Source organism: Vulpes lagopus, chromosome 2 (genome assembly GCF_018345385.1).
Source record: "Vulpes lagopus strain Blue_001 chromosome 2, ASM1834538v1, whole genome shotgun sequence".
NCBI classification, from domain to species: domain Eukaryota; kingdom Metazoa; phylum Chordata; class Mammalia; order Carnivora; family Canidae; genus Vulpes; species Vulpes lagopus.
In genome coordinates, this window is record NC_054825.1 from 83,512,400 (window position 1) to 83,538,958 (window position 26,559).

At 38.2% G+C, this 26,559-nt stretch overlaps 1 protein-coding gene and 1 pseudogene across 10 annotated transcripts in view; one reads left to right on the plus strand and one right to left on the minus strand.

Moving 5' to 3' along the window:
• EYA4 (EYA transcriptional coactivator and phosphatase 4) overlaps positions 1–26,559 on the plus strand; it is a 318,816-nt gene that overhangs the window by 208,878 nt on the left and 83,379 nt on the right. The window lies entirely within an intron of this gene.
• LOC121484621 lies at positions 5,635–6,166 on the minus strand (annotated as a pseudogene).

Sequence of the window (26,559 nt, forward strand, 5' to 3'; positions counted from 1 at the left end):
AGAAAGATCAGCTGTGCCAGGTTTGTGCTGTGCCAAGGTGTCTATAAGCCGGGATACTCATCCTGCAGCCCCACTGCGTTTTGAGCTGTGTGCAAAGAGCAGGACTTAAGGCTAGTGGTGGCAGGAGCCTGTGGGGCCCGACCAGCAGCTTTCTGACTCCCACACTCCGTGTGATGCATGAACAAGCCCTGCAGTAGTTAAAGAAGTACACTTCTTTGCACACTTCATACAGAATAGGCTACTCTGTACAGCCTTTTCTCTGGCTCACTTTTCTTCTCACCTACTACTTTTTATTGCACCTTGCCCTCCAAGTCAAGTTTCCCTGTAGAAAAGAGATGGAGACACTTTTATTTATTTATTTATTTTAAGGTTTTATTTATTTATTCATGAGAGACAGAGAGAGGCAGATACACAGGCAGAGGGAGAAGCAGGCTCCATGCAGGGAGCCCAATCTTGGGTCTCCAGGATCACGCTCCCGGCTGCAGGCGGCGCTAAACCGCTGCACCACCAGGGCTGCCCAATGGAGACACTTTAAAAAAAAGAAAACCTCCCTTCCCTTCTTCATCCCTCCATTTGGCTCATTTGTAGGCTGTACCGCCTCTGCAGGGAAGACAAGGCTCCATCGAGTGCAGCCCTTTAAGAGGCAAGTCAGAGTGAGCTTCTGCTTTTCCCTCTGGGCAGATGTGCTCAGCAGAAGAAAGCTCCACCACTGTTCCTACCACATGCTGATTATAATTGCACCTGGAGTCATATTCCCATATAAATGTCATTCAAATTAGCTTAGCTCTTCTATCCAAGAATTCTTGAAAGAACCCAGGAAGAAGAACTGCTCAGACTGCCAGCACATTAATCCACACATGCCAAGGAGTCTAAATAAATCAAGTAACATCTCATTTGGGATGAGGTTTAATATACTGAGTTTGTGGCAAGCCACAATGTTTTGAATTTATTCCACATGCCTAAAATTTGGCTACAATAGGCTTTATTTAGCAAGGGTTCTCAAGAGTGGCCTAGTTGTTCTTCATTTACTGTCTCTGTCTTCAGGCAGTATTTCTCTGGGTGTCCCCAAAGCTCTACCTCACTTTGATGTGAAACAGAGAAATCGAATTGCAAAATACAGAGATTTCTGAAATTGGGTGGTACATTATGGTAAGGGATTGAAACCATGCTTATCTGTTGTTTTGCTTAAAGCTGAATTCGAACAAGAGCAGCTCAGCTTTAGATGTAAAAACATTCTCATTTTCAGAAGCTGAACCATGTACATTATCAGTTTAACTGGGACACTTTCCTAGTGTTCATAAATTCATAGATGTGGTGTGAGTTCAGAAACCTAGTCAGCTGTAATTACCTGTATTATAACTGAACAGTTCGCAATTTCCATTATAATGGAGTTTTAAAGGTATGTCTCCAAGCTCTTTTTTGTCTTGACATTTTTTTTAGTAGAAAATATGAAATCGTTTTGGTACCGATCAGTTTGGGGTGAAAGGGAATAAAACTATTTTTATCCACTTGTATACATTTGTATGCACTCCTGATCTGTATGACATTTAACATCAGTTTACATCACTTGTTGTGTATATTCTGTGTGAGTGCTGAGATTACAGACTTTCACAGTTCAGCTTGCCCTCCTAGATTTCTCTCTGCAGTCTCTCTCCCCTTCCCCTTTCCCTGATCCCCCACCTCTCTGACAGTCTCACTGGAAACCCTCTAGTCACTTTACCCTCACTCCCGAAATCCTTTACCTCTTAACAGCTCCTCTCTCTTCCCCCCTACCCCCCCACAAAAAGAGGGGGGTAAAAGTAAACACAGACACTGCTGAAGATCCTTATGTATTCCTCTGAGATATGTATTCTCTGTCCTTGAGAAAATACTGTCCTGAATGTAGAAGCTGTTGTTATCATGAATGCATTGTATCTTACTACATATTTATAAATTTAGAAATAATATATAACATGAGCAGTTTTTGAAATCCATGTGAATATAAAACAATATGTGGTTTTGTGGCCTATTTTTCCCCTAAAATTATATTCTGTATCCATATTAATGCATGTAGCTCTAGCTCATTTATTATAAACATTGGATAGTGTTCCGTAGCATTTATATAATCCAAATAATCTATGCATCCTTTTTTAGGTGGACATTTAAGTTGTTTCTAATCATTTACTCTTATAAGCAAATAATGTTATGGGATAATTTTTCTGGAGTTGAAACAGAAAAGAGGAATTTGGGGACTTGACGCGTGATGTTTGGTGTACCACAGCAAATGACAGCTAAACACTTCAGCATTATCCTGTAATACAAGCATTAATAACAGAATTTTAAAGTATCAGAATGTATACATCAATAAAAACATTTTGTGACACTATTAAATATCTAAAACATCTCCATAAAAAATAACAGCTACAAGTTTTAAAATTACATTACTGTCCCTCTTGCTCTGCTGCTTTCTGGGTGTTTCATTGCCTCCAGACAGAATGCCCGTGGAACTGAGGTTTCTGCCTTGGCCGGCCCCATAAAGGCTTCCCTACCTTCCTTGCTGTGTTTACTGGATGCCCTGGCTCTTCCTTCCCCACTTTGCCACTGTTGGACTGTTCCCATTTCAGAGGAGAGATGTGTCTTCACATGTCACTTCTGATCCCTGCTCAGCCATTTTTGGGTGTGTGCGGGGGGGAGTGGGGAAGAGAAAGGAGCTGTTAAGAGGTAAAGGATTTCGGGGGTGACGGTGAAGTGACTGGAAGGTTTGCAGTGAGACTGTCAGAGAGGTGGGAGACCAGGGAAAGGGGAAGGGGAGAGAGACTGAAGAGAGAAATCTAGGAGGGACGAGCTGAACTGTGAAAATCTGTAATCTCAGCACTCACACAGAATACATCCAATGTGTGTTCATTCTTCTCAATGGCACCAGTTTTTAGAATTATGGAAAATTGAAAACTGGTCCTGCAGTCATTAGTAGAAACACAGTTTCTGTTTTGCTAGATATCACAATATTTCTTTCCAAATTAGCTATACCAATTTATATTCCCACCGAAGTATGAGAATTATTTGCTTTACCATATTCTTGCTGACATCTGACCTTCTCTGATTTTGTAATTTTGTTAGTCTGATGGGCTTGATACAATATTTCACTGTTGTTTAAAGCTGCAGTTCCCTGATTACTAGGATTACTTGAGTACTTGACCAGTGCACTTTTTATCATTTTTAAAATGAATTTTATTTTAAAGGTAATATGGTTTTCTAGCATCATGCTTAAAATGTAAAAAGAAAAAAATTAAAATTAACCCATAATCCACCACATAAATATACCTATTATTTTATTTTTAAAAAATAACTTTCTTAAAAAAATAGCTTTCTTAGGTACATTTAACTTGCACATTTAAAGTATTCAGTTTGATGTTTCAACATAGGTTCATGCCAGTGAACCCATCACCACAGCCAAGATACTTAATTTATCCATTGCCCCAAAAGTTTATTCCTACCTCTTATTTTTTCTACCACACACCTTCTTCCCCACCTCCCATCTCATGGGAACCACAGACGTCCTTCCATAATTATTTTCAAATTCCTCCATGTCGTGAGCATCTGTCAATGGATCAGGTCATTCCTTTGTATTGCTGAGCAGTAGTCTACTAGGTACTGATACCATAGCTTGTCTGTCCATTCACCTTGTAGTGGACATTTGTGTTATTTCCAGTTACTTAATTGACTGACTATAGACAAACACACACACACACACATATAATGTATAATATGTTATGTAATATATACAACATATATATACACACAATGTTATTTATAATACAATTTTGTATATTATAATATATATATACATACATACATATATATATATATAAAAACTGGGACAGTGTCTGGCATGTATAGTATTCAGTAATTATGTGGTATAGGAAGTAGATATCTTTTGGCAAATTTAAAAGCTAATTAGGAAAACAAAGCAGGCAACCTTAAAAAATTAAATTGTGGGGCACCTGGGTGGCTCAGCGATTGAGCACCTGCCTTCGGCTCATGTCATGATCCCGGAGTCCGGGATCCGGTCCCATATTGGGCTCCCTACAAGGAGCCTGCTTCTCCCTCTGCCTATGTCTCTGCCTCTCTTTCTGTGTTTCTCATGAATAAATAAAATCTTAAAAAAAAAAAAAAGTTAAAGTGCATGGAGTGATTGAACTGAACTGAAATCCATAATATGCCTCTTTTACCCAAATGCCAAGGGGTCCGTCATCCTTGGAAGTCTTTCCTTTCCCTCAAAGCTGTACTATCATCACTTCCCCTTCATTGAAAACAATATCTTCCTTTTTTGTTCCTGTTCTGTTCCATCCTTTTCCCAACCACTGGGTTCTCAGCCTTAGTTATCTCTATGAAATGTCCCTCTCTTCACATCTGATTCGTTTCCAAATTCTAGGAATTTAACATCCAACTAAAGTTTTGTTCTTTTGTTTACAACTTGAGGATCAGACATTTAAATACCCCTCAGTGCATCACCCTGTGTGGTGTGTCTACCCATCTCCCACCTCAGCACGCCAGTAGGCTCCCATCTTGCCTCCCTGATTCGTTTTCCCCACCCAGATTCAGTTTCCACATGCTCATCTTTCTAACATATGATCCTGTCCCTGCATCCTTGTGGCTTCCAGATCTGCATTTGCTCCTCTCTGCATGTGGACTGCAATTTGGTCCTCAGCATAGACCTCCAGGAGTTCCTTGCTTTTCACCACCTGCTCCCTGACATCTGTGTTGCAGAAATATTTTACTACTTGCGGGTACCTGAACACACTATGCCACTTCCCACATCTGTGCCTTTGAGTCAGCCTGTCCTCCCATCCTCCAGAATCCCTCACTAATTTGGGGGAGAATAACCTCAGAACTCAGTTTTGATCCCTTCTTTTATCTCTGCATGCATGGGCGTCTGCACTCACACAAAACCCAGGAAACGAATCATGTCTCATCTATACTGCCGATGTCCACAGTGCTGAGTTGCACTGTGCGGTCATTCCATCTCACTTCCTAGACTGTGACCATCATCACAGAGTGTGGAAGCCATAGTTTTTTTACCACCTTTGAATCTACTAACAACTACAATGGCAAATGTCTAGTAGGTGCTCAATAAATACGTTGGGTCTGGATACAAGTGAGTAAGTAACTCAGATTGTGATGCTCAGTACATATGAATAGATGAATGTAAGATTTAAATGTCTGATTATTAAGTTGTAATTTCCCAGCTAAAATATTCTTAATGTCTTTTATCTGTTTTTTATTCCTGTGAAATAACCCATTGCAAAGATTTCAAAGTGAATAGTGATTGCCATATAAGGGAATATTTATTCTTCTCCTACCTTATGCTAGAATGCAGTCTCCACAGAAGTCAATTTGTATCCATTTTGTTCATAAAGGAAAACCAAAGGCCTAGGCACCCAGGTATTTGTCAAATAAATTAATAAAGATATGGAATTGTGTATGACTTGGTGGGGATTTAAATAATCTCTCTTCAGGAAAAAAATAACTTTGAGGAAAATATGAAAAATTTGAGTGATTTCTGAATTTTAAAGAATGTGAGATTTCAGAGCTAATTTCTTAAGTGGAATCACAAGACCAGCAAATCACCATATTCATTTATCTAAAATGTAGTATTTAAATTTTGAATTTTATTTTATTTTTTAACATTCTTAGTTTATTAATCCTCTCATGAAAAATCTGCACAATCACCACAGGTAAAGCCACTGCAGAATCTTTACTCCTTCTGTTGTCCAACCGCCAGCTCATTTCTTTTTTGCAAGCACCAGCATTGGCTTTTGCAGTCCCCCTGACTTTCTTCATTCTGTTTTTGTGTTCTTTGCACTGTTTTCTTGATGTCTTTTTCTTCTCATACAGGCCATGTCTTGCAAGTCTATGTTTGGGTTCATTTTTCTTTGCGTAATCCAAGGAATCATAAATCATGCCAAAGCCAATTGTCTTGCCATCACCAAAATGGGTTCTGAATCCAAATACAAACATGACATCTGGGTGTGGCCTTGTACACTTTGGCTAGTTTTTCCTGAATTTCTGTCTTAGGTACAACTGTTGCCTTCCCAGGGTGAAGAACATCAATGGTCATCTGTTTCCACTGAAGTAGTTGTTGGCTGGTAATGAACTTCCTGGTCCAGATAGTTACTGTGTCATTCATGATGGCAGCCAAGCTTCCATCAGGCGGGGAGGAAAAGACTAAATTTTGAATTTTAGAGAAGCTTCTGAAAAGTACGAATTTCTGTACATGACAGTGTCAACTAGCTAATCATATTTCCTGGAATTTTTATGCAGTAATATAAATTGTAATTAACTTAGAATAATCCTAGTTCACATTTAGATAGAGCATAAAAATGGTATGGAAATAGTCTATCAGAGTAAAAATAGATGCCGGTTCTTGGATTCAGAGCAGTGTGAGGATACCTAAATTTTGTCATGGCTAAGGTCATTTATAATTTTTAAAATAAGAAAATCATAACTCACACTCTCAAAGTCCTTAGCCTAAAATCTGACATATAGTAGGGTTTATTAAATATGTGAACTTAAGCCAGTAGAGATTTTTTTTTCATTTTTGGCAATGGGAAGGGTATTTAAGAAGGGAAGTAGTGTATTTATGATTATATTTTGCATTTGAGAAAAATAATTTGATGATTGTCTGGAGGATGATTTGGAGGAAAAAACAAACAGAAAAACCTGGCAGCTGTTTGTTCATTAATCAGTGAAAGAATAGTTATAGAGCACTTAGCACCAAAGAATGAAGGTGCGAACTGCTGATTCAGTGTATACTATAAAAAACGTTTAGGTGAAGAATTACAAAAACCCAATTTAAGTAGTGATTAGGATAAAAAGGAGTAAATACCTCGGTATCTTTTTAGGCAGAAGCACTGAGGGTATTTGGTGAGCTCTCTAAAGATGGAAGGCTTGAGTATATCACCTAGGATTCTGGTTTAAGGGACCAATCCAATAGTATAGTTCAAGGTAAGAGTTTAAGTAGGTTTAATGGGAATGATGAGCTGAGCTATGGACATATTCTTTTTTTTTTTTTAAAGATTTTATTTATTCATGATAGACACAGAGAGAGAGACAGAGAGAGAGAGAGAGACAGAGACACAGGCCGAGGGAGAAGCAGGCTCCATGCGGGGAGCCCGATGTGGGACTCGATTCCGGACTCCAGGATCATGCCTGGGCCGAAGGCAGGCGCCCAAGTGCTGAGCCACCCAGGGATCCCTGCTATGGACATATTCTATTAGGAGGGTCTGTGTAAATCCCTGTGGAGATGACAGTATAGAATTGTAAATAAGATCCGGTGCTTAGAAGGGACATGTGGGCTGAGGAGGGATGGCTTTTGAATTGATCAACAACAACAAAAATAGTTGTCAAAGACATAGATACATGTGGAAATTCCCAGAAGGGTGTTCACCTGAGTGAGATGAGATGTGGGCTGAGGCTGTAAGATTCTGGGCATCAAAAGATTAAGAGGACACAAGAATGAGCCACAAAGAAGACTGAAAACTAATGGTCAGATGTGACGTCAAGAAACCAGGAAAGGGTAGTTGTATCAGTAAAAATGGTTTCAAGTGCAGGTAATAGAGAAGCTGACTCACCTAGCTTGAAACAATAAGGTAATTTATTGGATCACATAACCAGAATTCCAGAGGTAAAATGGCCTTGGGTGTGGTTGATCAAGGAGCTCAATAATTTCATCAGAAAACCAGTTCCCTTTGTCTTCTTTTGCTCTGCCATCCAGTCTTGGATTTGCCCTAAGTCTGTTTCTCCTCTGGCAGTAGAATGATGGGTTGTAGGGATCAGGATTATGTGCTTCCTCATTCACATCCGGACAAAGAAGCAGTTTGGATCTGGAAGCTCTCCTACAAGAGGAGTCTCCAGCAAAAGTACTCCTTGCGTCCCTTTGGCACTATTAAAATAAAAAACAAACAGGGACCAGCCTTGAAAATTCCCCAAGCAGACAGAACCAGTTTTTCATACAATAAAGCTTGATTTAGCTTATTTTGCAAGGCTAACTTGACCTGGGTCATTTCTTGTTGATACATCTAGAAATTGTAAGCAACACTTGAACTGTTTCCCAAGGTTGAAATGAGGTAACGGATCAATTCCCTATCATTTAAGAGAATTCTAATATTGTAACCAATCACCGGGAAGAATACAAGCCCTGCTTTTCCACTAGATAAGCCACTTTGTAACAATACACCCTTCAGCCTCACTTCAAGTTTTGGCTTGGGTGCTCCTAGTTTGCAAACTCTCTTTTTTCCTGTGCTCTACTTTATTACTTCAGTGATTCATTGGCTTTTGCTTTGGCTACTTCTGAACCCTTGACAGCACAAATATACCTGATTTAGGATTCCTGAGACAGTCATTAACTTGGGAGAAGAATTAGACTGCCATCTCCTGGAGCTGAGCATGGATTTAGCTTTCCCCAAGGCACTGCTCTTTGTTGGTGAGAAATGATACCTGAACAAAACTGGAGATTTCTTTTAGGTAAAAGGAAATCGTAAATGGAGAACCCATCACCAAAGCAACAGGATCACTCTGAAAGTATGAAGAAAGCCTAAGAGGAAGAAAGTTTCAGGAGAAGTCATTAACATTGTGAAATGCCGGAGAGTCCAAGTGAGACTTGACAAAATAAATTCAAAAAGCCCATTAGTAATTAGTAGTTGATGCTAATAACTGTATAGACTCTGGATACTGGTTGAGGTGGAGGGAGGCTGAGGTAAGGAGGGGAGAGGAAGCACTGATGCCAGTTTGAAGACTGAGCTTTGAAAGGAAGAGTAATGACAAGCAGCCAGAGGGGGAAAATAGTAGCAGGAATGTTTTGTTTTGTTTTTGCTTTTTTTTTTTTTTTGTAATTATCAATTAAATGTTTTGAAGCCTAGTCAGTAGCTCCTAATCAGCATCTGATGTATGATGTAGGCTCTTCCAGTGCCAGTTGCATGAACTTTGTCAACTTCTCAAGTTCTTGAGTTTTCATCACTTTAAAGAGAGAAAAATAAAGCTGTTTTTAAAAAAATACTACAGTTGGTGAATTTTAGAAATGTTTTAAAGAAAAGAATGTTATTATTTATGTTTTAGGGAAATGCTTATGTTGAGGAGAGACTGTAGATGTTATACGGCACTGAGGCTTCAAAAAGTTTTATTTGAAGACTGAAAATGGAATATTTTTACTTTTTGCCTCAGTGCTTGGTGCTATGGTCTGAATGCTGGTGTCCCCCTAAAATTGGCGTGTTGAAATCCTAATACCCAAAGATGATAGTATTAGGAGGTGGTACCTCTGAGAGGTACTGCAGTCTTGAGGATAGAGCCCTTATGAAAGGGGTTAGTGAAAAAAAAGAAAAGAAAAAAAAACAGAAAAAAAAGAAAGGGATTAGTGTCCTTATAAAAGAGGCTCAGGAGAGATCTGTGGCCCTTCCACCATGTGAGGGCACAGTGGAAAAGGGCTAGCTATGAGCTAAAAAGAGTCTTCACCAGTGAACTCAATGCTGCTGGTGTCTTGATCTTAGACTTCCCGGCCTCCAGAACTGTGAGCAATAAATTTTGGTTGTTTATAAGCTACCCAGCCTGTAGCATTTTCTTACAGCAGCCTAAGACACTTCCTCTTAAAGTTTGTGTTTTGCAAAGAATGCAAGAAAATGTTTCATTTCAGGCAAAACTATGTTTTTGTTAAAATGTTAGAAAGTAATGCCTCTTGCATGCTAGGCACTCATAAAATAATTATTACTTATTCTGTGCTTCAAATTTAAGAGTAAAAAAATACAGAGATTCTGCCAAATTATAAAATTCTTCATACTTGAACCGTATTTTTTTAATTATTAGAGTTTTGATTCTAAACACTCAGTTCATGAATCATTTAGTCACATAGTCAACAACTGTTAATTGAACAATCACTGTGTACCCATACAGTTCTAGCACTGTAGATACAGCAATGAACAAAAACTCCCTTTCTCTCACAGAGTGTACATCCTAAACAATTAACAGATAAATTAATAAATTATATACTGTGCCAGGGAAGATAATTGCCTTGAAGAAGAATAAAGCTATGTAATGGTATAGGAGACAATTATTGGGTAGGAGTGTTGCTATTTTATAAGGAGAATGGGAAAGGGCTCTCTGAATAGGAAGGGAAGTGTTTGAGCAGAGAAACAGGAAAAGGAGGATGGCCGGAGGGAACTGTACTCCACATAAAGGAAATATCAAGTGCAGAGGTCCTGCTCTGTGAGCCTGTTGAGCATGTTTGAAGACCAGTGGTCAGGGCCAGGTAGATGGGATAGAGTAGGCTGGAGGAGGAGCTTCATGAGTGAGGGGACTCACTAGGAGCCAGGATCAGAGAAATGAGGCATTGGATAGTGTGAGGAAGTAGGCCTTCAGACCAGTTAGGAATTTGGGAATTACTCTAAGAAAGATGGGGTGGATGGGGCACTCGGGTAGCTCAGTTGATTGATCGCCTAACTCCTGATTTTGGCTCAGGGCATGATCTCAGGGTTATGAGATCAGCCCCTGTGCCGAGCTCTCTGCTCAGCAGGGAGTCTGCTTGAGGTTTGTTCTCTCTCTCCCTCTCCTTCCGCCCCTCCCCCCACTCATATGCATGCTTGCTTTCAAATAAATAAATAAAATCTTTAAAGAAAAAAAGAAGGATGAGGTGGCATTAGAAGGTTTTGAAAAGTTTGAGGTGGTTTTGCAAAGCTCTAACTGCCATGGGGAGATGTGCCTATTCTGGGGCAGGTGTGAAATTCAGAGAGTTAAAAATAAATACAACTTTTTTTCCTTTTTAATACATAATAAAAATAAAGTGACCCACATCAGAAATTTATCCAAATATTAGAACTGACAGATCTACTCTAATAAATGGCAAGATCAGGTCGTAATTATAAGCATAGTAAGTTCTCATATAGAAACAACCAAGTAGACCCTAGTCAACCCTTCATTGTGTATGTGTTTGTATTTGGTAAACCTTGCTTCATAGCAGGTAGAATATGAGGCACAGCTAATGCCTCATCGCTGACACATTACAACAGATTACTGAGGTGAGTGTCCTAAAACTTAATAATATTATGGCATTTTTATTATAAAGAAATAATTACATTGTAGTATATTTTTGCCAAGCTTTTAGGAACTGGGCAAGTGCTTTACATTTAGAACATTGCGTGCTCCCCTTAAATGTTAATGGTTGGAACACATCTAAGTTTATGCAATATTTAAAAACCTTCTTGGAAGTAAGATTCATGGGATAGTGCCCTCAAAGCCTCTCTCATCCTACATTTTATAGGCTAAATAGCAACCTATTTCTGAACTTAGAGGCAGCCATCCGTATTTTTCCAGGCAGAAGTTATAGAATGATTTTACTTTGGAAAATGAGAGAAAAGTAAAGATTGCACGGGAGCCCAACAAAGTATTCAGTATGCTTGATATATTTGGCCAAGATTTTTGTCAAGAGGGCTGACCATGAACATTATTCTATATCCCCAGCATTTGCAAAGGACCAAACATTTTCTGAGGAAACCTTTAATAGATGAGACATTGACTTCTCTGTAGTCAGTGTAGCCTTCCACCTGGGGAAAAGACAGCCCTGTAATTGAAACCTAGCGTATGCATTGTCATCCCTTCTGCCTGCCTCTCTGGTGCTTTACAAATTAAAAGATCTCTAAGGCTCAGCCTGCTTTCCAGCTGCCAGCCCCTGGTAGACATGAGGGAGCCAGAAGGGACCAGGTGGAGCAGTTTTGAGTTGCACTAGACACACAGCACAAGGAGTTTGGCCATATCTTCCCAATGAATATTTATACCAGCCCCATTTCTCATCTTGCTCTTTGGCATGGATCAGAGGGCCGAGTTCCTGCTGATTTCAAGGGCCCTGCATTGTTTTTGGACTTGATCCGTGAAGTATTATGTCAGATGAGAAATGGGCCCCAGGTTCCTATCACTAAGATGGCTGGTTGACTTTTTTTTTTTTTAATGGAGACTATCATGTTATAGTGTCATACAGATGGGGCAATAAGGGAGTTCCCTGACGTCTCCTGGCATTCCTGCTCCTTGAATCACACACTCAACTACTGTTTACTATAGAATGGAACTTTAATTGCTTCTGTTTAGAGCCACACAGTACTCTGGTTTGTGTATTGCTGCATTTTCTTCTTTTTCTTAGGGGTTTTATTTTTGTTTGCTAAGGTCAGGCACTTATCACAGGGCTCCCTCATCATATTTCACATTTTGATCCCTTGTGGCAGGTGCTAACTTCCTTGCGCTCAAAGTGAATGGGTTGAGTAACCTCATAAAGATACAGAATGTCTTGGCGTAAAAAAGGAAGAGAGTACAGAATGCCTGTCTGTGGAAGACTCAGTGTTATTTAGAGAGCCCTGTAAACCTGAGAAGATATTTAGAAAACCATCTACACATACACCCATTAACTTTTTCTAGATAGTAGATCATAGACTTATATTCATGTTTCTTATTCTCCATCTATATTTTTATCTAATACAGTGCGTATCTTATGTGTATTTTATCATCATATTGCTTATGAGAAACCAATTTTTCATTGTTTCTGTAATATGACATAAACTAAGCACAGCAAAATTCTTGTGAATTGTTGATTCTAAAATTATGTTCTTAGATAATTAAATATAAATCATTAGAAAGAGGACTGTGATCATGAGACTCTAATATAAGTTCTCTAAGCAGAAGCCATACAGAATAACCTCAGTCTTTTATGACAGCGGTAGTAGAAAAAAGAGAAACAAAGGCATGCATTATACAAAGTACATATGGAATTCAACAAGGGGTGTGTCAGAGGCTCTTGATACATATATGAGGGTGGGGGAATGATAGAAAAATATAGACTGAATGCTAGTACTATTTATTAGCTCAATAATTATTCCTGAGGAGTTGTTATAAATCTGGAGATATAGACTGAATGCTAGTACTATTTATTAGCTCAATAATTATTCCTGAGGAGTTGTTATAAATCTGGAGATGCACCTCTAGGGTCCTCTTCAAGATCTGTTTGACATTGGCCTTTCCAACATTTTAATGTGTTTCGGTATTGAAGGTATGTGAAGAAAGTTTATTGGTGTCATAGCACAGGGGGAAGTACACTGAACAACAGAATCAGAATCTAATGGGACAAGCTAAAACAATGGACTTGCTCCAACAAGATGGCACTTAGGAGGAACACATGAAAAGCTGTTTACTTGGGTTCCAAATGCCAACCAAGAGAAGACAGGCCTATAAATCCTAACATGGGACAAACACTTAGGGGTATGGTAAGTTGGATTTCTTCCTGTATTAGATACTGAAGTGTCTGGTAGCAAAGCTAAGGTATTCTTCGGGCTCTGCTGATGGATCTATAGTGAGAGTTGTAAAGCCTCTGCCATATTTTGTACTCTAGGTCATTGGTGTCTGAAGGGCAGTTATGGGAATGAAGATTTAGACTTGATCCATGTCAGTGAGCTAAACTTCTTCTAAGATCAAAGTTCTAATAGTAAGTGATCTGAAAATGAAATGGGCTGCTTCTTAAGAAAACAGTTTTCTTGTCAACACAAGTTTTCAAAGAGACAAATCAGGCATTTGTTGACAGTGTTGTGGAAGGGATAGTAGTAATATTAAGACCTACTGTATCCTGAATTTTGTGCAGTGTGTGTGTGTGTGTGTGTGTGTGTGTATGATCTTATTTAATTCACATAGTAGCTCTCCAATGGATATTTTATTCTTCAGTTGTGAGCCTAAGGTCCAGTGATGGGTAAATGGTAGAGACAGAGTTTAAACCCCAGGTCTGAGTCTACCATGCAGGCTCTTAACACTGCATTCACAGCCTTGAGCATAAAACAGTATTTCTGTATTTGAGGACATTGAATCTCCTTTGAACCTAAAATTGCATAATTTTAGTAGAGGACCATCTTTTTTTCCGGGGGGGGGGGGGGGGGGGGAGCATCTTTATTTTATACAGTCATTCATCCAGTTTGATCCTTATTGGTAGAGTTTTTCTCAGAAAAAGAGTTGATGTGTTTCTGGGTATAATTGATGACATTAACTGTTTTGATTTAGCTTTACTACTTACTGGAGAAAAATCATTTCCTGCTTAATTAACCATGGTTTGTAACTGATCTAACAGAAACTTGAGGTTTATACCATTCAAATAATGCTTAGGAAATTAATTAGATTTTTTTCTTTGTTTACAGATGAAGTGGGGGTGGGGGGGGCTTTGAAAACTGGCATTTAGAGGTATGTTTCTGTTTTTTAAAAATATTTACATTTCTTCGGTGGGGAAACCATGATTTATCGGGATAATTTGTTAGGATCACAGTAAAGAAAGAGCCAAAGTTGCAGATTTCAGGTGTAGAGCTGAAAGCCCTGGAAAGGAAAGACTGTAAAAGTGTCCAGAGAACAGTGTGTTCATGGCTTTATTTGTAACTCCAGGGCCTGAGGTCACCCTGGCAGACAGGTTACTTGTACTGCAAGCATTCATGCTGGCCCCAGGGACAGGCATGAGGTCACTGGCAAATTGCAAGAACAGCTCCCATTATGCATGGCCCATTTTCGTGGTACTTTTTGCTAGGGTTCTTCTTCTCCTACATTTCCTCTTTGCTACGGTGGAAGCCAGTTCTGACCATGTCTGGTAAAATGGATTAATGAGGGTCTCCTTCCAGGACTGTGTTCACCTGATCAGCAACACAATGGGTCTATATCCACTGGAGAGGATCCACACCTCCTAGTCTTACTGCCAGAGAAGAAACTGGCCTAGATTTGCAGCTATGACCAGGGTTTCTCGGATTGTAAACTGAAATGTGTTGGTTTAAGATGGCCTGGCATTGTTACCTGATGGGCTTTTTCCAGAGAGTGGGAACTGGTACTCGGTGGTGACATGCCATGACTCTCATTTGATCTAAGTAGACCAACTTGCTTTATTTTATTTTTTCTTCCACAGTGGCTTTCGATACCCGATACCCAGGCAAAGCATCTTTTTCCTCACCCCCTAATACATGGGTCCATGGAGAGATCTAACACTGCACATACAGATATGAAAATTTCCACACACATTCACAGCAGAGAACTGATCTTTGTTGGCCCATCACCTATTCTCTTGCCCTCCAGTAGCCTGCAAGCTCTCTGAAGATACTTTATGTATTCCTGGAAATGTTTCTAGAACATAGTAGATGTTCAAGCAGTGTTTTCTGAAGTAGACTACATTTGACTCCAAGTACCTCAAAACACTTCATCTTAATTTTCCCTATCCCTGTTTTATTGTTCATTCATTAGCATTCACGTAGTACCTGCAGAATGCTAAGTGTAGTGAATAAAAGCAATGAATAAGATAGAAAATAATCCCTGCCCTAATGGAGCTAAGACTCCTTCTCTGAAGGAGAAGCTAATGTTATATTCCTACTTTGCAGCTAAGGGGAATTAAGACTTATATTAGAAAAGGAAGCAAACGGCAAAAGCAAACCCTAAACTCTTTCCTTTTTTTTTTTAATAAATTTATTTTTATTGGTGTTCAATTTACCAGTATACAGAATAACACCCAGTGCTCATGCCGTCAAGTGCCCCCCTCAGTGCCCATCACCCATTCACCTCCCCCCCCGCCCGCCCTCCTCCCCTTCCACCACCCCTAGTTCGTTTCCCAGAGTTAGGAGTCTTTATGTTCTGTCTCCCTTTCTGATATTTCCTACCCATTTCTTCTCCCTTCCCTTATATTCCCTTTCACTATTATTTATATTCCCCAAATGAATAACAGCATATAATGTTTGTCCTTCTCCGATTGACTTAATACACTCAGCATAATACCCTCCAGTTCCATCCACGTTGAAGCAAATGGTGGGTATTTGTCGTTTCTATGGCTGAGGAATATTCCATTGTATACATAGACCACATCTTCTTTATCCATTCATCTTTCGATGGACACCGAGGCTCCTTCCACAGTTTGGCTATTGTGGACATTGCTGCTAGAAACATCGGGGTGCAGATGTCCCGGCGTTTCATTGCATCTGAATCTTTGGGGTAAATCCCCAATAGTGCAATTTCTGGGTCGTAGGGCAGGTCTATTTTTAACTCTTTGAGGAACCTCCACACGTTTTTCTAGAGTGGCTGCACCAGTTCACATTCCCACCAACAGTGTAAGAGGGTTCCCCTTTCTCCACATCCTCTCCAACATTTGTGGTTTCCTGCCTTGTTAATTTTCCCCATTCTCACTGGTGTGAGGTGGTATCTCATTGTGGTTTTGATTTGTATTTCCCTGATGGCCAGTGATGCAGAGCATTTTCTCATGTGCATGTTGGCCATGTCCATGTCTTCCTCTGTGAGATTTCTCTTCATGTCTTTTGCCCATTTCATGATCGGATTGTTTGTTTCTTTGGTGTTGGGTTTAATAAGTTCTTTATAGATCTTGGAAACTAGCCCCTTATCTGATACGTCATCTGCAAATATCTTCTCCCATTCTGTAGGTTGTCTTTTAGTTTTGTTGACTGTATCCTTTGCTGTGCAAAAACTTCTTATCGTGATGACGTCCCAATAGTTCATTTTTGCTTTTATTTCTTTTGCCTACGTGGATGTATCTTGCAAGAAGTTGCTGTGGCTGAGTTCAAAAAGGGTGTGGTCTGTGTTCTCCTCAAGGATTTTGATGGAATCTTGTCTCACATTTAGATCTTTCATCCATTTTGAGTTTATCTTTGTGTATGGTGCAAGAGAGTGGTCTAGTTTCATTCTTCTGCATGTGGATGTCCAATTTTCCCAGCACCATTTACTGAAGAGACTGTCTTTCTTCCAATGGATAGTCTTTCCTCCTTTATCGAATATTAGATGACCATACATTTCAGGGTCCACTTCTGGGTTCTCTATTCTGTTCCATTGATCTATGTGTCTGTTTTTGTGCCAGTACCACAGTGTCCTAATGACCACAGCTTTGTAGTACAACCTGAAATCTGGCATTGTGATGCCTCCAGCTATGGTTTTCTTTTTTAAAATTCCCCTGGCTATTCGGGGTCTTTTCTGATTCCACACAAATCTTTTTTTTTTTTAATTTTTTATTTATTTATGATAGTCACAGAGAGAGAGAGAGAGAGAGAGGCAGAGACACAGGCGGAGGGAGAAGCAGGCTCCATGCACCGGGAGCCTGATGTGGGATTCGATCCCGGGTCTCCAGGATCGCGCCCTGGGCCAAAGGCAGGCGCCAAACCGCTGCGCCACCCAGGGATCCCGATTCCACACAAATCTTAAAATAATTTGTCCTAACTCTCTGAAGAAAGTCCATGGTATTTTGATAGGGATTGCATTAAACGTGTAAATTGCCCGGGGTAACATTGACATTTTCACAATATTAATTCTGCCAATCCATGAGCATGGAATATTTTTCCATCTCTTTGTGTCTTCCTCAATTTCTTTCAGAAGTGTTCTATAGTATTTAGAGTATAGATCCTTTACCTCTTTGGCTAGGTTTATTCCTAGGTATCTTATGCTTTTGGGTGCAATTGTAAATGGAATTGACTCCTTAATTTCTCTTTCTTCTGTCTCATTGTTAGTGTATAGAAATGCCACTGATTTCTGGGCATGATTTTGTATCCTGCCACGCTACCAAATTGCTGTATGAGTTCTGGCAATCTTGGGGTGGAGGCTTTTGGGTTTTCTATGTAGAGTATCATGTCATCGGCGAAGAGGGAGAGTTTGACTTCTTCTTTGCCAATTTGAATGCCTTTAATGTCTTTTTGTTGTCTGATTGCCGAGGGGAGGACTTCCAGAACTATGTTGAACAGCAGTGGTGAGAGTGGACATCCCTGTCTTGTTCCTGATCTTAGGGGAAAGGCTCCCAGTGCTTCCCCATTGAGAATGATATTTGCTGTGGGCTTTTCGTAGATGGCTTTTAAGATGTCGAGGAAAGTTCCCTCTATCCCTATACTCTGAAGAGTTTTGATCAGGAATGGATGCTGTATTTTGTCAAATGCTTTCTCTGCATCTAATGAGAGGATCCTATGGTTCTTGGTTTTTCTCTTGCTGATATGATGAGTCACATTGATTGTTTTACGAGTGTTGAACCAGCCTTGTGTCCCGGGGATAAATCCTACTGGGTCATGGTGAATAATTTTCTTAATGTGTTGTTGGATCCTATTGGCTAGTATCTTGTTGAGAATTTTTGCATCCATGTTCATCAGGGATATTGGTCTCTAATTCTCCTTTTTGGTGGGGTCTTTGGTTTTGAAATTAAGGTGATGCTGGCCTCATAGAACGAATTTGGAAGTACTCCATTTCTTTCTATCTTTCCAAACAGCTTTAGTAGAATAGGTATGGTTTCTTCTTTAAATGTTTGATAGAATTCCCCTGGGAAACCATCTGGCCCTGGACTCTTGTGTCTTGGGAGGTTTTTGATGACTGCTTCAATTTCCTCCCTGGAAACTGTTTCCTTAATTTCATTCTTGTGCTTTAAATATTGACTCAGCGTGAGAGAGCCATATACACATACTATCTACTTTATGCAAAGAGAAGAAGCTGGTATGAGAGTGAACGTCCTTGAAAGTATTGGATGCTTTTGCATTTCTTGGGTTATGAAGGATTGATAGACTCTCAGCCTTTGAATGCACAGGCATGTGACCATTACCAGGATCTGTGCAGAAGAATAGTTATGGTTTCTGAGTTAGAGTAGACTCTGAAATACACAAATATAAAGCTTGCTCTTCCTTGGGTTTCAAGAGGATATTTCAGCCTGTTAGAAATAAATTCCATCTATGTTACAGAATAATTTCAGAAAAGAACCAAGAAACTAGTTGCAGGTGACCTACAATCCTTTATTTTTTAGTTGAATTTTTGTGTTTATGGATAAGTTCATTTTTTTCATATTGTCCAGATTGATAATAGTCTTCACATGGCCTTATGACATAAGGACCACTAAAAAGGGGTTGAAACAGGCATCCTGAGTGGTAAAGAAGCTCATCTCTCTCTCTCTCTCTTTTTTTTTTTTAAGATTTTATATATATTTTGGGGAGGGGGGGGATGAGCAGGGAGAGCCGCAGAGGGAGAGGGAGAAACAAGCTCCACCTGAGCTCAATCCCAGGATACTGGGATCAAGACCTGAGCCACCCAGACACCCCGAGGGTCATCTTTAAGTATGGTAATAACTAGTATAGATTTGGCAGAGTAAATGCTTGTATTGACTTTAGTCATTTTTGAAAACTATTCAAAAGACTTTATTGCAGGATTCTGCATTCCTGATTGTAGTTTCACAGTGTAACAGAATCAAAGTCACTTTAAAAAATGGGAAGCCTGGCAATGCCTGGGTGGTTCAGCGGTTGAGCCCATCTGCCTATGGCTCAGGGCATGATCCCGGAGTCCTAGGATCAAGTCCCGCATCAGGTTTCCTGCATGGACCCTGCTTCTGCCTGTGTCTCTCATGAATAAATAAAGAAAATATTTTTTTAAAAAAGTGGGAAGCCTGCAGTGTGTGATAGAAAGAAGTTGGGCTGTGCCATCAGATAGACATGAGGTCAATTCTGGGGCTATTTTCTCTACCTACATGATCTTGGGCATGCTGTGCATCCTCTGTAAGCCTCAGTTGCTTCACCTATAAAATATGGGAAGTAATATGCATATCAGCATGTTACTATAAAGATTAAAGGAGAGAATATATATGAAGTGCCAGGCATAGAATGTGTCATCGTCTGTGTACTTAGTAAAAACTGGTACCGTTAATCATTTTCTGCTGTTAGAGTCTATGGTAAATTTTATATTTTGTATATTCTGTTTTGTATAAAGCAGACTTAAAAGGAATCTGAAGTTTCAGAATTACAGAACGTGCAGAGAGACGTACAGGAATATTCTTGCTATATAGTTTGTGGTGATAATGCACATCTATTCTCAAAAGGCTCTTTTAACTTTTAGGAATATCAACCCACTGAAGTGAATTCAAGCTAAGGGGAATTATTGTAAAGATTCAGATCATTGCAGTTTGGTTTCCTGGAAACTGGAATGTAAAATACCAAGGCTATTTTTGTTTTGTTTTAATGGAGCAACATAGTTTTATTACTTTCTTCAGTGTATGCTCCATCACTTCATTCCTAATTTTCCTTGCTGCTTCATCTTGCATGTGGTCTACACATTGGCTCTGAGCTCATATACTACCTTGCCACTCCAGCAGTACCACTAACAGATGCTTCCCCCAGAATCCCTTTGAAATCCTCAAAATCCAGATAATAGTTTCTGAGGAAGTTTTCCATACTCTGAGTTCACGTTGATCTCTGTTCCATTCAGTGGATATCTGATGTACTTTAATTTTCTTTGCACAAGATCTGCCTTCTTATTTGGATCATAAACTCCTGGAGGGTAGGGCCATGTCTTCACTCAGCAATCCTAACAACTGTGACAGTGCTTTGCATATAATAAGCAATCATTAATTTTTTTGATCAGTTACATTAAAAATATATTGGGTGGGTCCAGTAGGAGATAATAAAGTTCTGAGCATTCATTATTATCTATAGTTAAGCCTGTTCCCAGGAGTGTGCTGCAAATAATAGTTTTTTGGGGGGAATACTACTATTTCCTTCTTTTTAAAATCTGGTTGCTGTAAAGCTTTCTACTTACGCAGTTTTCAGAATTTGGCTATAATGTGCCTAGTATGGTTTTCTTTTCCCTTTTCTCATTTGTTCAATGTATTTCAAGGATCTATGGGTTGGTGTTTCATCACATTTGGAAAAATTTTGGCCATTACTTATTTCAGTATTATTCTTTCATTCTCTTTCTTGCTTCCTGATAATATTACACAGGTTACTTAATTTAATTCCCCATTCCCCCATTTTTGTCTTGCTATTCCAGTTTGTGCATTTCTAATGGCCCAGCTTCAGATTTACTGATTCTTTCTTTTCCAGTGTCTAATCTGCTGTTAAATCTATCCAAAGAATATTTTTAATATATTCTAATTTTTTTCTAAAATTTTCATTTTTTAGTTTCCATTTCTTTTCTATATGCAATACATATATACATGTATCTTTATTATATGTACATATTATATACATATGTATTATATGTGTATGACTGTATGTACATATTATATACATATATGTATTAGATGTGTATATATAAATATATATATGGGACATATATATGTATATAGATATACATGTGAAATATATATAAGCACATACATCTTGTGTGGGAATGTATCTTTTCCTGTAAATTATTTAATATACTCACAATAATTTTTAAATCCTTGTCTGATAATTTTAAAATCTGTATCAATTTTACTGCACTTTCTCTTTAATACAGTTCACATTTTCATGCTTGTTATGACAAAATATTTATGATATTATGAACATTATATACAAAAACTCTGTTGAAACTGAAGCATAGGGGGATCCCTGGATGGCTCAGTGGTTTAACGCCTGCCTTCAGCCTAGGGCATGATCCTGGAGCCCCGGAATCGAGTCCCACACCAGGCTCCCTGCATGGAATCTGCTTCTCCTTTTACCTGTGTTTCTGCCTCTCTCTCTCTCTCTGTGTCTCTCATGAATAAATAAATAAACATATTTTAAAAATAAAAATAAAGAAACTGAAGCATAGCATTTGTTTTGTTGTGTTTCTTTTCCCCAAAAGTCTAAATCCTTGGCTCTGACTAGTGGTTAAGATGAGGGTGTGAACATTTTAGATTCTTCCTAAGAGTTGAGTTCAGCAGTAAGGGAACTTCAAATCTCCTGAACAACCATCATTTTGATATTTCAGTATTTGAATTGGAACAGTATTGACTGAAGTTTCAGATATTTTTGGTCCATGTTTCAATTTGGTACTGACAAGGCCTTGTACCTATAACTTAGTAAATTCACTCATTCATTCTAGTATTTTTCATTGTTTTGTTTTTATGGATTTCTCAGGTTTTTCTCTACATAAATAATTGTTACCTGTGAATAGCAGAATTTTTTTTCTTTCTAAACTTTACCCCTTTTATTTATTTATTTTTGTCCTCTTATACTGGATAAGATTACCAATAAAATGTATTGAAATGGGAAAAACAGATATCCTTGCTTGGTTTTGATCTTAGGGAGAAATAATTTAATATTTTGTCATTAAATATGATTTAAGCTATAGATTTTTCCAGAATGACTTTTACCAGATGTGAGGGGAGTACTTCTTTTCTAGTTTGCTGAGAGTTTGTATCAAGAATGGATGATGAATATTGTCAAATGGTTTTTTTGTACTCATTGAAATAATAATCTGTTAATATATTGAATTGCATTGTTTGATTTTCAGATGTTCAGCTTTGAATTCTTGGGATAAAGCACACTCGGTCTTTACATAGTAGCTTTTTGTTGCTGTATTTTACTTGATATTTTGTTAAATTTTTTCATCTATATTAATGAGAAATACAGATCCACAATTTTTTAAAAAAAATTGTTTGTCAGGTTTAGATGAGAGTAATCCTTTTCTCATACAATGTAGTGAAATGTGTTCCCTCCTGTTTTTTGAAAGAATTTATAAAAGATTGTTATTTTTCCTTATTAGAATTCACTAAGAAAACCATATGGCCCTGGAATTGGTTTTTTATTTGTTTGTTTTAGGATTCTTTTGGGGGAAAGTGTTTAATTATGAATTTAATTTCTTTAATTGATATAGGACCATTTGGATTTCCTTTTTTTAATTGGATCGGTTTCATGGGTTGTGTCTTTTAATAAGTTTACTGATGTAATCTAAATTATGATTGCTTTGGCATAAGATTGTTCATATTTCCTTATCATCCTTTAAATATTTTTAGTATCTCTACTGATCATCTTCTGGATTTGTAAATTGTCTCTATTATTCAGATTTTATATTTCAATGATTTACACTCTTTCTTGTTTCCTTTCTTTCATTTACTATGGGTTTAAATTTTTTTCTTTTTTTTTAAGATTTTATTTATTTATTCATAGAGACAGAGAGAGAGAGAGAGGCAGAGACACAGGCAGAGGGAGAAGCAGGCATCATACAGAGAGCCTGACATGGGACTCGATCCAGGGTCTCCAGGATCACACCCTGGGCTGCAGGTGGCGCTAAACTGCTGCACCACCAGGGCTGCCCTAATTTTTTTTTTTCTCTTTCACTGGTTTATTAGGGTAGAAACTTAGATCACAGATTTTAAACCCTTTTCCTTTTCTAGTATCACTTAAAGATATAAATTGCTATATATAAAGATAATGAGCTAATTGCTCATTAGCCACTGCTTTATTTGCATATAAAAATATTGATATGAAGTCATTTTTTGTTTTAAAGACTTTAGTTTTTGATCAATTAAAGTTCATAGCACAGCTGAGAGGAGGGTACAGAGATTTCCAATACATCCTCTGCTCCAACACATGTATAGCTGGCTCCATTGTTATTACTCACCAGAACAGTGCATTTATTACCAGGGATGAACCTACACTGACTCATCATTATATTTGTAAGTCTGTAGTTTACTTCAGGGTTGGCTCTTGGTATTGTATATGCAATGGGTTTGGACAATGTATAATGACATATGTCTTTCACTGCAATACCATATAGAGTATGTTCACTGTCCTAAAAATTTTCTATACTCCTGTTTATCCTTGCCTCATCTCTACCTCAGCAAGATAGTTTTGCTTTTCTAGAATATCATATAATTGGAATCATACAATATGTATGACTTTTTCAGATTGGCTATTCACTCCTTCATGTATTTTCATGGCTGGAAGGGACATTTGTTTTTAACACTGAGTAATGGCCCATTGACTCTGTATAGTAGAATATGCTTAGTTTTAAAAGTGACTGCCAAACTATCTTCCAAAGTATGTATACCATTTTGGATTTCTACCAGCAATGTATGAGAGTTCCTGTTGCTCCATATCCTTGCCTAATTTGATATTGTCAGTATTACAGATTTTGGCCATTCTAGTGAATAGTGAAGTGTTACCTTATTGTTTTAACTTGCATTTCCTTGATGACATGTGATGTGAACTCTCTTTTTATATGCTTATTTGACATCTATATATCTTCTTTGGGTGAAGTGTCTATTGAAGTGTTTGGCCCATTTCTTAAGCAGTTGATTTTTTCTTATTGTTCAGTTTTAAGAGTTCTTTTTTTTTTTAAGATTTTATTTATTTATTCATGAGAGACACAGAGAGAGGAAGAGGCAGAGACACAGGCAGAGGGAGAAGCAGGCTCCATGCAGGGAGCCCAACGTGGGACTCGATCCCAGGTCTCCAGGATCACACCCTGGGCTGCAGGCGGCGCTAAACCACTGCGCCACCGAGGCTGCCCAGTTTTAAGAGTTATTTATGTATTTTGGATAGCAATCTTTTATCAGATGTGTCTGTTGCAGATATCTTCTTCCAGTCTGTGGTTTGTCTTTGAGTTCTCCTGATACTGACTTTTGAAGAGAGGTTTTTAATTTTAATGAAGCCCAGCTTACTAGTACTTTTTTTACTTCATGGATTCTATCTTTGGTGGTGTAGTTTTAAATACATTTAAAGATTTAATTGATTTAATAAAACTCAAAATCATGCCCAAGGTCATCTGGGCCTTTTCTTATATTCTGAGAGTTTTATAGTTTTGCATTTTATACTTTGGTCTGTGATCAATTTTGACTTAGTTTTTGTGAAGGGTATAGGGCCTCTGTCTAAACTTATTATTATTATTATTATTATTATTATTTTTTTTTGCATTGTGGATGTCTAGTTTTTCCAGCACCGTTTGTTGGAGAAACTGTCTTTGCTCCATTGTATTGTCTGCTAGTTTGTCATAGATCAGTTGACTATGTGTGGGTGATTTGATGTGTTTTCATTAGTATTTTGTCCTAATTATTTTCTAAATTCATTGGTGATTGCTTCTTTGACTCATAGGTAACTTAGAATTATGGTGCTTAATTTTCAAGTGTTAATGATTATTTCATGTATTTTACTATCATTTCTTTCTAATTTAATACATTATAGCTAGATACTCTACTCTTTAAGGTTTAATTTAAAATCTAATGATACTTATTTTATGCTCTACCTTATAGTCCATCTGGTGGCATTCCATGTGCACCTGAAAATAATGTGTATTCTATAATTATTGGGTGTTAGTATACTATAACCATGAATTATAGCATGTTGATGACAGTGTCTACTTTTGCAATTGGCTATTGTGGAGAAAATGTTACAAAAGCTCCAAGTATGACCATGAACTACTAGTCAGTTTCTTCCTTTAATTCTGTTAGTTTTTGCTTTATATATTTTATTTTATTTTTTAAAGAATTTTATTTTATTTTATTTATGATAGTCACAGAGAGAGAGAGAGAGAGAGAGAGAGAGAGAGGCAGAGACACAGGCAGAGGGAGGAGAAGCAGGCTCCATGCACCGGGAGCCCGACGTGGGATTTGATCCCGGGTCTCCAGGATCACGCCCTGGGCCAAAGGAAGGCGCCAAACCGCTGCGCCACCCAGGGATCCCTGCTTTATATATTTTAAAGCTTGGCTAGGAGACACATGCTAGGATTGTTATATCCTCCTGAAGAATTTATTGTTTCTCTCTTTTTCTTAATTATCTCTTTGTATCTGGTAATACTCTTCATTTTGTGATATTATAATAGCCAAAACACTTCTCTAACATTTATTATTTATATGTTATATTGTTTTCTGTCCTTTAACCCTGAACCTACTTGTGTCTTATCACTGCTCAAGTTCCTAGGAAGCAGACTCTAACATGGAGATTTATGTTCCAGGAGTTTAATGGGTTGTGCTTTCAGTAGTAAGACCTTTGGGGGGATGATAGAAGCATGATTACACTGAAAGACTCTGGTCTTCAATGCAGTTGCAACAAATGTCTCAGTTGATCTTAGGGCCACTCTAGATTCAAGTGACCTTCAGGGCAGGTAATACTTTTATATCCCTTCATCATCAGTCAGTAGCTGAGGGCTAACCTCAGAAAGGGTGTGATTTAAGGCAAAATGACTCTCTTTAGTTCAGGGCAAGTCTTGGGAAGGACTTTAGTTGAGAAGTGCCAGTTCCTTATACTCCCAGCAGCTATAAGAATGAATTCTTCTGGGACATCTAGGTGGCTCAGTGGTTGAACATCTGCCTTCAGCTTAGAGCGTGATTCCATGGTCCAGGGATCGAGTCCCACATTGGGCTCCCGGCACGGAGCCTGCTTCTGCTTCTGCTATGTCTCTGCCTCTCTCTGTGTTTCTCATGAATAAATAAATTTTAAAATCAAAAAAATGAATATTTCTGCGCAGTACACCATAGTATCAGAGTATGTCTGTATTAAAAAGTACTTCTCTTGTAGATCCCTAATTGGACTATGGTTGTTTGATCCAATCTAACAATCTTTGGCTCTTCATTGGAATGTTTAGTCTGTTGATATTTACTATAATCATTGATATAGTGAGGTTTGAGTATGCTGTCTTGCTACAGGTTTTCTATTTTTCACATATGTTTCTTCCTTTCTCATTTCCTGATCTTTAGGGATAACCCAATTTTTTTAATGTTTTATTTTAATTTTTCTATTGATGTTTTGTTGTATCTATTAGGATTTTATTAATATTTAATGTTAGATATTATTTGATGTATCTTAAATATCTTCTCCAAGTATGTCATAACACCTCATACCAAATGAA